Source organism: Gadus morhua, chromosome 23 (genome assembly GCF_902167405.1).
Source record: "Gadus morhua chromosome 23, gadMor3.0, whole genome shotgun sequence".
Taxonomy (NCBI): Eukaryota; Metazoa; Chordata; class Actinopteri; order Gadiformes; family Gadidae; genus Gadus; species Gadus morhua.
Window position 1 is genome coordinate 6,995,802 of NC_044070.1, and position 11,890 is coordinate 7,007,691.

An 11,890-nucleotide genomic window follows, 5' to 3' on the forward strand; every position below is an offset into this window, starting at 1 on the left:
CAAGGCAGACTCAAAGTGCTTCACATATAAACAGTGTCATACAATCAAATAAAATAATAGGTAAGTAAAAGAAAAACATATGCAAAAATAGAAAGTTAAAAAGGCATTTTAGTATTAAAATAGAAAATAAAGGCAAAGTTATTTAGCAGAAAGCTATAGCAAACATAAAAGTCTTCAGTCTTGTTTTAAAGGTGCTCAGAGTTGGGGCAAGTCTTAAATCCTCTGGGAGTTTATTCCAGCTATTTGTTGAGTAGTAACTAAATCCTGCTTTCCCATGTTTTGTGTTTACTCTGGGGATAATTAACAGATTGGTCTCGGAGCTTCTTAGTGGTCTAAAAGGCTGATGTAGTGGAAGCATATCAGATGTAATTACAACCGAGAACAAAAAAACGTTGCGTGCTGTAGTAGGATAGTTAAAATATGTTTCACTGATCTGCATCTGCAAATCATGATCTGCACTCATTCGTCAAACAAATTGACATTGGCGCACATGGCTAATTTGCATAGGAGGACAGGACTGGCTGGCTCCGCAAGGCAAATAATGGAACATATTTATCTATCTATCTAGGCCTATCTGTCTATCTATCCATGTATCAACATGTGTAGTTTTAATGTGATGTATTTTGTGTATGTCCAGTCAGACTTGTCTCCCTTGTTCTGTGTGGTCTTGTAGGCTACAGTCCTCCTGTGTGATCCGAATCACCTAAATGAATTCCCGACGATTTGTGTCGTTTGGTATTAATAAAGACTTGACAAGGCTATCTATCTATCTAGACTATTTAATTTAAAATGATTCCCCTCAGGCTCCGTGAATAGTGGGGAATGGAGGGATAATAGACAAGAGATGTCCCTTGTCATTTCGATTAGTTTGTGTATGTGACGATTTCAAAAACGTGTTTTGTTTAAAGCATGACTACACGCGATTGGTTGGTTAGATTGGTGGTATGAGAGCAAATGAAAACTAGAACTGCAAGCAGTTATGCAGGGGTCCAAAATATGTGCATTTTGCCGGCACAACGCGACAAGAAATGTGAATTTCGACGGCACAACGCGAAGCAAGTATTCAAAACGCTACCGTGAACAACCTGTGCATATAAATGTTTGACTGTGAGAGGTTCGGTGTGGGAGTTTCGGCCCCAAACGCATTTTCCGCTACCGTTTAGTCGTCGACGGTTGGATCAAAATAGTTTTTACTGATAGAAAATACTGACCCAAATGGGCGTGGCCTATGCCAAAATATGCAGCTGACTCCAGTGAATCTGTGCGTATAACGTTTTTGACTGTGGGAGCTTCGGTGTGGTAGTTATCGCCTAAAACGCGTTTTCAGAACATTCCATTGGCCAAATAGGAGATATACAATGTCGTCGTTTTCTGGCGCCGCCCTGTTGGCGAAATTTTCCAAAGACAATTTTCCTTTGCCAAATAACTCCCGCCCACATTAATAATTCTTGGCCATATTTTCTATATAGACTCGGGTTTGCCCCTTGATGGTTTACTTATAGTTTGAAGAACATTCCTTGGGCCAATTACAAGATATACAATTTCCTCGTTTATTGCGCCCCCTTAGGGCGTAATTTTCCGAATTTTTATTCGAACGCCATTAAGGTTAGCACCAACATGTTTGTGAAATTTGGACTCGATCTGATGTCTAATTTTGGATTTTTTGGGATTTTAGATTTTCCACGTCTAATTTAGCTAATAAACCAATATTTAAAACACTACTGTTTCGTCGTCGAAGGTCGGATCAAAAAAGTGTTCGAACTCATCTTTGCGTCTGAAGATGTCGTGTGCAAAGTTTGGTGTTGATTGGTCAAGAAATGTGGGAGGAGTAGCGAAAATACAGTTTAGCGGTTTTCGCGATTTTGCGGAAAAAAAATTATAGACGCAAATGGGCGTGGCCTATGCCAAAAGATGCAGCAGACTCCAGTGAATATGTGGGTACAAGTTTTTGACTGTGGGAGGTTCGGTGTGGGAGTTATAGCCCCAAACGCGTATTCCTGGGTATAGCGCCACCTAGTGACCGGCGTGTCTGGATTTGGTTATCTGAATAGCGGTGCCGTACCTGGATCTAGTCATGAAATTGGCGTGTGTGCACCATTTACGGTTTGGGCTGTGGTACCACTTCTAAGGCGTGAAGAATAATAAAAATCCTTACAAAAACAATAGGGATCCAACCTGTTGGCTTGGACCCCTAATAATAATCCTTACAAAAACAATAGGGTTCCAACCTGTTGGCTTGGACCCCTAATGATTCCCGCTTAAGAACGTTCTAGTTCGCAAATATTTTCTATAGGTACTCCCGCTTATCATCACTTTGTATCAAAATCACTAGGGATGCACCGATATGAAAATTTCGACCGATACCGATATCCGATATTAATATTGCTGTTATGGCCGATAACCGATATTTGCCGATGTCGATATTGGTATAAAAACAAGTTTCTATGATGATTTTGTATACTGAAGAACATGTCAACACTGTGAATATGAAAAAGACAAGTAATTTATTTCTTTATTTTAACAAAACTTTGAAATACATTGTTTCTTCAACAACAGGGCATCCATAACAAAAACATAAATATTAGAACCATGACTGAACAATAATTTGAACCATGACGAACAATAATGAAAACATTGAAAGTGTTTTACTGTAGGGTTAGTCCAGGCCTACTTCACCAGCAAAGGCAATTTTTTCTTGACAAAGAGAAGCATTTCTGCTTTCTCGCATTGGATCCTATTTCTCTTTTCATCGACAACATGTGATGCAGCGGAGAAGAGACGTTCACTGTCGACACTTGTACATGGAGCCGAAAGGTACTTGCGTGCTGCTTTGGCCAGGGCAGGGAAGCGGGACATGTTGCTTTTCCAATACTGCAGTGGGCTCTCATTTCTGGGGATGGGGGGCTCACTCAGATAGCCATGCACCTATCGGAATATAGACAAGTCAAGTGTTTAACTACATGCCTGGAAAATTCTCAGGAAACAGGACATTATAACATTATCCTCCTCTCCTTAAAAGTTTTGTTTTACTCTGCTCTGAGCAGATGACCAGGACTATAGGTCAACCTCAAGGGGGCAGTGTAGCATTACTAAAATAGATACTTTTACACAATCGACTTTTTAATTTAAGTAAATCAATTAATTTAGTAGATCTAGAGAATTTACAGTACATTGATAAAAAGTACTATATATATAATAAATAATAATATACCTGCACACTTGTTTTGCTTGTTAGGCCCGCCAGCTGTTGCACTGTTGAGTTTTCCTCCAGAATTTCATCATGCATGTCCAGTAGCGACTGCCGCGTACTTTCAGTACGCCACCTCTTTTCCTGCGGATCTTCTGTGTCGGGTGTCCCCGTGGCACTGTCGCTGTGCATCACTTTGTCCACTTCCATCTGAAGCATATTTACTGCCATTAGCTTGGTGACGGTGTCAAAATAGCGGTCTTTGTACCTCGGGTCCAGGATCGTTGCCAAGTAGTAAAGTGGACTTTGCATCATGAAAAAAGTATTGTTCCATCCGGTTACGACATCCTGTTGTAGCATCTTGTTTTTCATGCCCAACTCTTTCTGTATGTCTCTCAGCCGAGAGCTGGCAAGTTGAGAGTGCTTAAAATGTCCAACTATTTTCCTTCCAATAGCCACACAATCAGAGATGCTTCGCTGGCTTAGCACTCCGTCATGCACTGCCAGCTGCAGTGAATGAGCCATGCAGCCCAGGCTTTTAACACTGCACTCGTCCATTGCCTTCTGCATATTTCGTGCGTTGTCACGAAGCACAACATGCACATTTTCGGTATTTTCCACTGAGCAAACATGCCGTCAAATGCACTAGCTATGGCAGTCCATGTATGCGACCCAGCAAATTCTTGTGCATGTAACACAGCTCTTCTCATTTCAAAGTCGTCATCAATCCATTGAGCTGTCAGGCTTAACATACTCATCTAACTGATGTTGGAGGTCCATATATCTGTCGTGAAGCTAATGTCATTCACACTGCTGTCCAATAGCTTGTGGATATGTGTGGCTACTAGGGTTGGGCAATCGTCTACAAGCTTCCATCGTCCGATAGCGCCCCCCTAGCGATCGCCGATAGTCGATACTATCGGGGGGGGGGCAACTTTATAACAATTTTATAATATAAATTATTTATAATAATTTATCACTTTGAAGAAAATCACGTTCTTATTTTTCGAAATTTTTCTTAAAAAAACGAATACGATGGTCTTCCCCTTGGACCAGCGTGAGCCGTGAGCCTCCGCTGATTGAGAGCCGTTTCTCAATTCCTAGCACACGTACTACGGACTCGATGACTTGCAAGTACGTACTTGGCAAGTCCGTACTTCAAGCACAGACTTGCGAGCACGCGAGTACGTACCTGCAATTGGAACAGCAGCGGACTCGATGACGTCACCACCTCTGCTCGTCCGTTAACTGTGCTACGGCCTCATTTAGGCATATACTACTACTGAACAATATAAACAAATGATATAAAACAAAATCCCAGCCTCTTTCATAGTATGTAAATATTCTGAATGAATAAAAATTTAAAAGATATGCGTGTCCTGTCATGTGTATAAGCTATAGACACACACGACTTTATATATATATATTTATATATTATCTTATATTATTATTATTATTATATTATATATTATATAAATAAATATATATATGTTAAGAGTAACTTAAGCTACAGTTGTGCGTCTTCTCCATATTGTCCGCCATCGTACTGCTGCGAGTGCGAAATGCATCCTGGGATTTATAGCGATTGCAAGTACACACGAGCCACCTCCGATGCATGCTCGGTGAAACGGCGAGGTCGAGCACGCATCAAGAACACTTCCGGGTTTTACGACAGTACTCGCTTGATGCGTGCTTCGAATTGGAACAGTGCTCAGGCAACGACTGATGACGTTTCACGAGTCCACGAGCGCACGAGCACGCACAAGTACGCGAATTGAGAAACGGCCTAAATTTCGATGCGTCGGCGCTGTCATGATGACACACGCTGATGACACACAGCTCATAGCTGTGTTCGAAATCGTTCCATATCACGGATATAGTGCACTATATAGGGTGCTCGCTATTTTGTAGTGTTCGGATTCTCACTGGTTAATTTCATGCACTATATAGTGCACTTAAAATACCCAAAATGTGAGTGTACATATGATGTTCCCTACGTGTTACTCCCATATACCACAATGCAATGCGGTCGTGTTTTTCCGGAGGAGAAGAAGAAGCTCAATAACCGCAAGCGGCGAAAACGAATACATTTAATGATGGAGTCTCCGGCTTTCGTTTAGAAATATCAACAATTTATTTGGGATTTAACAAGAAAATGAAACATTCAAAATTAATAAGAAAAACCTTATTCAAGGAAATGTAACATTCAACATCGATACAACCTCCAGCTTTCCTCGAGAGTGCCCGGTTTGTTTACATGATCTGGGCGCATCTGTCTGCGTCACACAAATACCCGGCGCATTTACTGACGCAAATGACGTTTAGAAATGTTCAGCGTAGTGTCCGAATTCTCGTTTGTTCGTTCCCTATGTAGTGCACTATATCATGAACACTATAGGGAATAGTGAGTGAGTGAATAGGGAACGATTTCGAACACAGCTCATGTACCACAGCTGTGACCCGGAAATGGTGCAGCGGGGTGTGATGTTATTTCGCCGTGCGAGCAGACCGGTAGGTTTCGAGCCCCTCCCCTCTCCTCTCACAGCAGTGAGTGAATACGGCAGGTCAGCGCTACATAGTATGTTTTCCACCGGTGCCAGTTAATTTCAATTACAATTTGCAGGGCTTTTTAAGTTGAAAAAATAGCTACCACAGCGCTTACAAATTAATTATTAAAATATAATTATCGCCTTTTTATCGGCTACTTGAGACGATCGACGATGGAATCTATCTATCGTCGATAGTCGATAGAATCGACTATCGGCCCATCCCTAGTGGCTACCACTTCGTACAAAGCAGGGAGGGAAACGTCTGAAAAGTAACGGCGACTTGGAAGGCTGTAGCGGGGTTCAATGTGCTCCATCAGCTGACGAAAGCCTCGGTCCTCCACTATGGAAAATGGCTGGTCGTCAAGAGCCATCATTTCCATTACCTTGTTCATGATTGACTTGGCCTTCGCGCTGTCCTTGGCAAATTTCTTTGATTGGTCGAATGCTTGCTGTATTGGGCTCCCAACTGCGGCTGCTGTGGTTTTCGTTTTGGGCTGCTTGCTAGCAACTTTAGCTCCCTGGCATTGTATGTGAACTTTTGGATGGCGGGTTTTCAAATGACTCATTAAATTGGTGGTGTTGAATGATTTCACACGGCATTCTCTGCGCATTACTTGGGCTTTGCACGTATTGCATACTGCAATTCGAGTGTCTTCGTTTGATACCGTAAAAAATGTCCAAACGGCCGACATTGATTCTTTTTTCTACTTAATTTCTTTCAGATTATTTTCAGTTAACAAAACACAGGGAACAAACACGCCTGTATGCCTCTCCTCGTGCGTCTCTGCTGGCTGCATCACTGACATTGTCACATGACCAAACAAGCTGCGCATGTGCAAAAAACAAACAACGGCAACTAGACTGAAATAATTATCGGCTGTTAATATCGGACCAGTTTTACTTATCGAGCCGATGCCGATATGTTAAAAATTACTAACATCGGCCGATGACAATAACATTGCCGATATATCGTGCATCCCTAAAAATCACTATGGATGTTGCACTCATTAACTATTGAACACAAAACAGAAAACACAGCTGTCATTATCACTGTCACTGACAGCGATATATATCGTTTCACTTCTTATGACAAATGTACTTATTGCAAGTCGCTTTGGATAAAAGCGTCTGCTAAATGGTCATTTGTCAGCTGTCTATCCTCTATTAAACTGCATTGAAGTGACACTTCATTCATTTGCATTATTATTGCATTATGCGTGCATTATTCCTTTGCACAAGTATTATTCCTTTGCACAACGTATGTATTTTCGATATTTGAAAACGATATCGTCCCATTCAGAGCAAGGGAGATTAGTATGATAGGATCTCGGTTACATATGTATCGCGCCTATTTTACAATAATCTCAAACGTTTCATTAACTCACATACAGACCAACCAACCACTTGTGACACCTCCGCCCAGGCCAGAGCCTTTTTGTTGCAATCTCTGAAATGAAAAAGGCTCGGATCGTACAACACCAGGTGCCCAGTTACAGCCGCGATTATTTTTTCCGTCGGCATTTTGTAGTAAGTAGGAACCAAAACAGTAGGTATAGGAACCAAAGTGCCGGTGTTCAGTGTTCCCTGGGATCCACGCAAGCGAAGAGCGTCTACATTACGATTGGCTGTCAGTGTCTGGCCGCTGAAACGCGTCATAGTAATTTGCATAAAGTTCAACAGTTTTCAACTTTTTTTGGACGCTCTGGTCGCTCAACTTTGGCCGCTGGTAGCGTTGGTCGCTTTGGTCACTTTGGTCGCTCTTGCCCATAGAAAGTGAATGACTTCCGGCGATTTGGTAGCTCAATTCGCTTCTGGTGTGGACGACGTACAGTTATTGTCTGGTGTGTTGCTTTTCTAACCACCATCTACTTTTCAGAACTTACCGGTGAAGGCAGCGCTCTCGCCCCCGCTCCCGGTAACGTTTTATTTGGTTTTGTTTCTTCCGTTTTAGCAGCAGTGCTTACGCTCAAGCTGATTACGAGTTGTTAGTTACTGGTGAAGGCAGTGTTCTCACTCCCGGTAACGCTGCCTCTTTTTGGCTTTTCTGTTACTTTTAGCAGCAGCGCTCATGCTCGGGCTAATTGATTCCGTTCACTGGGAAGTGCTGGCCTCACTGCCAGTGCCTGCATGAATTGCAGCCCCCTTGCGTGGGCACTTAGACTGGCTAGGCTAGCAGGGGTGGAGCAGCGGGCGATAGCCGACGACCCCTCTGTCTTAACGGGGCTCCCCCAACATCTGCCCGGTCGCGCTCAGCTCCGGCACAGCGGAGCTGCCGCTAAAGGTGCCCCCCCAAGAAAGAAGGCGAGGGACGGGCTGTCCTCCAAGGTGGACCAATTGGCATCTGACATGGAGCAGATGAAGTCGCTCCTCCTGGCCCTTCAGCCTGGGACTGGTCGGGGACTGGCTGGATGCCCCGGGCAAGCGGGCAACCGTTAATGTCGAGGCCTGGACACGTGTGTGCAAGACATGGCGTGCGGAAGAGAGAGCGAACATGGAGCATTTATAGTAATTCAAGGAAGTTCAGACATTACATTGAGTTTGACTCGGTAAAAGATGTAAAAAACATTAACGTCCGCTGTACACTCTGCGTGGGAAGAAAGATTTTGTCTACAGCGAAAAATTCCACCTCAAATCTGAGCAAGCACCTAGCAAGCCGGCACAAGAATGTGAAACTCACTGAGACACCCCCGAAATCCCGACATGACCGCTGCAGCAACAGAGGGACCCTCTCCTGCTTACAGGTGAAAATAGACTTAACAGTGTCAGCAAACTGAAGAAGCTTGTTGCTGGCTATATCGTCGAGGAGATGTTGCCCATTTCCACTGTAGACTCTGATTCATTACGACGCATCGTAGAAAAAATACCAACCAAAAGCGGTGTCAAGCTGCCGCAGAGAAAGTCATTTGTAGTATACCTTGAGAGAGAATACAACATGATGGAAGGTCATTTGAAGGCTGCACTCGGAGATGTAGACTTTGTTTCCACTACTGCTGACATTTGGACGAAGAATGATATACGTTTTATGGGAGTGACGGTTCACTGGATTAATTCCACTTTACAGCGCTACAAGGCTGCGCTAGCATGTAAGAGAATTAGAGGCAGGCACACCTAGGATGTAATTGAAGCAGAGATCGAAGAAATTCATTCATCATATGGACTAGGGGTGTGAACGGTTACAAAAAATTGTAAACGGTTACACGACCCCTTTTTTTTTTCCGTATACATCAGGGGTGCCCAACCTTTTTTGACCCAAGATCTACTTTTCAAGTAGCCAACCTCCCGAGATCTACCAGCCTAGTGTCAACATTGCAAACCTACCTTCAAGCGGGGGGGGGGGGGGGGGGGGGGGGGGGTTGTATCGTGAACATACGGACTTCAGTGGGGGTTCCATTCCGTCTGCGCACGGCACCTTCTCAACAATAATCAATAATCTTCCTCCCACTCAGGGTGAACATTTTATTTAATTTTTTTTTATTTTATTAAAAAAGAAAACTTTTTTCTTTTTCTTCTTCACCCCTCGCGGTCGACTTGGGATCTGTCGGCGGTCTACTGGTAGACCGCGATCGACTGGTTGGGCACCCCTGCTCTACATACATACACACAGATCACATACACGTAGAAGCAAACCTCAATCCCACAAAAACATAGAGGCAGTCCCCTCCATACACACAAACACAGTGACATTCACATCCAGACACTCAGAGAAACACATCCTTCCACACACACACAGTTCAAACACATACTCTTTGACATGTGGCATGCAACAGCATTTTCTGTTTTGGTAAACGCATTACTCCTCTCTGCACTGCAACTGTTAAAAGATGTAAATGTTAATAGAGACTTTGGTTTTAATTATTTTATTGCTATATTTTATTTACATCTATTCGAATGAAGGTGTGTGTATACACCAAAACGATTTTATTCAAATGAGACTGTTGCATTTAATTATTTTTTTTGTTCGCAATGTGCATAGTTAAAAAGATTGAGACTAAAAACAAGTTTTAAAAAAGCGTATTCAGGTTGTGTATAGCTAGTTTGTTTTTGAAAGGTAACCAAGTAAAGTAATTAGTAAAATTATTAGTAATTAGAAAATAAGTAATCAGTAAAGTAACTGGATTACTTTCTTGGATAAGTAATCAGTAATCAGTAACTAATTACTTATCCAAGTAACTTGACCAACACTGATCGCGAGTCCCTGGTTGATGTACCAGTGTTCCAACTGTGTTCAGCACATTTTGTTCAAAACCAATGTGTGGATGCATGCTATATGTATAATGCCCTGCGAGTTCCCTTGACTTAGGGCTGGGCGATTTGGCCTAAAAATAAAATCTCGATTTTTTCTAACTAATGGACGATTTTCGATTTAAACCTCTTTTTTTTTCTGTTTTTCTGTAAACAAATTCCATTGAAACCCATGTACGTGTGTGGCGCTTATGGGGTGTCGCACCACACTCACCAACGCAGGGGTCTACAACCCGCTGATTTAAGAGTATAACGATTATCAACAATCATGGAAAGCTGAGTAGGTTTATCAGTTTTAATAACAGTATGAACAAATAGAACACAAAAATGACAAGTTGTCCTTTGTATATCTATAGTAGCAATAGCACATGCTAAACAAGGACAAAATCTACTCAAAATAATTGAATGAACTGTTTACATCCATGGCTAACCAGTGCATGAGAAGGAGATGACAGGAGACTAATGTTTCACTCTTTCAATTGCTCTAATTTGAGCTCTTACTGTTGTTATCTAACATACCATACAGTAATTGAATTGTGTAAAAGTGTGAAATTACTGCACCTTAAAAATGACCATGATTAGCTATACTCTCATTTGCATAGTGATTAACATTATGAATTTCAATTGTGTATACCAACTGTATGTTGGCTGACATTTACCTATAACTTTTTTTCCCTCCACTCTAACCAAGGATGCCTGTTTTTAAATTCCCTAGCCTGACACCCAGTCTGAAAGGCTGGTCAGGGGTTCTCATCTAAAAGTAACAAGGAGATATAAAGTGGGATTAAAACATTGTCTTCTGTTGACTACTTATTATGTGGTTTACACATTAATATGGGAGGACTGGACACACACGCACGCACGCACGCACGCACGCACACACACGCGAGAAGGAGGGGCTCGGCCCGCCAACTAACGTGCAGAGATGCAGGGGCAGCTTCGCGCTTCGTAACAGAGATAGGGCAGAGCGCGAGCACGCAGCGGGAATTTTATGAATGGTGAATGTAGGAGATAACTTCCCCTGCTTAAAGTATTTTATTGCAGTTATACCCAACCGATATTTCCGAAAAATAAACACAGAAGTGAAAGATCTGTCACAAGACGATTGATACGTATCCGTGCACATTTTTAAGTGGGTATACGCAAATCCTGGTGCGTTCCTAGTGGGTATACGGCGTATACCTGCGTATCACGTAGACTACACCACTGCTTGTAACTAAGAGAACACACATGTGAGTTGTTGATCACAAATTATTTGTATACATAACGTCATCTTTGCAAAAGACGTTTAACTGAAAAGTGTTTCAATCGACCCGGCTCTCCCCCAAGTCTGTCGGGGGCGAGGTGAATGTGATTGCAGTAGGCTGAGTTTTGCGCGCGTTCTGGAAAGTGAGAGAGGAGGCTATACGGAGTCTATTCAGCAAAACAAATCGGAAGAGTCTGGAACTGTTTTTAAATCGCGATTTTTCGGTTCAGCCATTTCACAAACCGTAGGAAAGAAAAAATGCAAATTAATCGATTAAACCGAAAAAATCGCCCAGCCCTATACCTTGACTGTTAACAATCGACAAAATACTTGTAATTGCTTGTTGTTAACACAATAAACAAATCCAGATACACAATGAAGAAAAAACATTATTTAGTGTAATATGTTAATATAATAAACACACTAAATATAATATATCGGCCTATAATAAACACACAGAAATATAATATAATAAACACACAGAAATTAGCATTTAGAAGTGTATTATAATGTACTTACCCAACAAACCAAATTCCGCAAAAACAAATGTTTCTCATTGTTGTCTCCTTCCCGATGCATATGGGAACTCAAAATAAGATGTTTTTGCCAAAAGCTGGCTGGAAATGACCTTTGTATGTGATCCATTGGGTTAGAAATGAGGAAGCA

The 11,890-nt window shown here is 42.1% G+C and overlaps 1 protein-coding gene across 1 annotated transcript in view; it reads right to left on the reverse strand.

Moving 5' to 3' along the window:
- The window catches only part of LOC115537184 (toll-like receptor 13), a 33,738-nt gene extending 21,848 nt beyond the window's left edge, over positions 1–11,890 (reverse strand). Inside the window, exon 1 of the mRNA XM_030348900.1 lies at positions 11,744–11,890. The gene's annotated coding sequence lies outside the window, so the exon portion shown is untranslated. The remainder of the gene's footprint in view (positions 1–11,743) is intronic.